This window comes from Bison bison, unplaced genomic scaffold (assembly GCF_000754665.1).
Source record: "Bison bison bison isolate TAMUID 2011002044 unplaced genomic scaffold, Bison_UMD1.0 scf7180017864063, whole genome shotgun sequence".
Taxonomy (NCBI): domain Eukaryota; kingdom Metazoa; phylum Chordata; class Mammalia; order Artiodactyla; family Bovidae; genus Bison; species Bison bison.
The window spans coordinates 15717413-15718099 of record NW_011494635.1 but is presented as its reverse complement, the minus strand read 5'-3'; the positions used below and the strand labels follow the sequence as shown (position 1 = coordinate 15718099).

At 57.9% G+C, this 687-nt stretch overlaps 1 protein-coding gene across 1 annotated transcript in view; it reads right to left on the bottom strand.

The window, feature by feature from the left end:
* Positions 1 to 687, bottom strand: part of GMEB2 (glucocorticoid modulatory element binding protein 2) — a 15844-nt gene that overhangs the window by 3605 nt on the left and 11552 nt on the right. The window lies entirely within an intron of this gene.

The window sequence follows — 687 nt, the reverse complement described above, 5'->3', positions numbered from 1 at the left end:
AAGAAAAAGCCACAGGGCACCCCCGCCTCTTGCCCCCGGGGCTGTCCCAACTGTCCCTGTGTACAAGACACTTCTGAACCCAGAGCAGATCAGGGAGCCCAGGCACTCTGCCTCATTTAGATTGAAAACACGATAAATCTGACTCTTTGTTGGAGCCTACTAAGGGTTCACTTAGAAACAGCCACAGAGCATGTGCAATGGCCCCTGAGCATCTGAGGGCAGGGGTAGGGGGCGTTCTGGCCTGTGCTGCTTGGACCCCTGGGCTCTGGCCAGGCAGGTGTCCCAGGGCCAGCACCCCGACCCCCGGGTGCCCTGGAGGCCCCTGAGCCACGTGCAGACCTGAAGCACCACTGATGCTTATGCCAGAGATGGGAGAGCAGAGTGCTGGCCACACTAAACCTACAGAAAACTGTGGGAAGAAACCAAATCCATAGGATCCATGGGTTTCCACACTTGGGGACAGTTCCCAAGACACGTGTTAGTAACGGGCTCCCCAGTTACGGGCCGAGGCCCTGCCCCTGCCCTGCCTCTGCCGCCAGCTGCACTGGGCCCCTGGCCCCCCATCTGGCTCCTCACCAAGGCCCCACGTGTAAACAGTATTAATAAGCAACAGATGGAAAAATATATTTCCCAAGAAAACAAGGGAGGAGGTTCAGAGCTCAGAGCCCCACATCCCAGGCTGCTGCC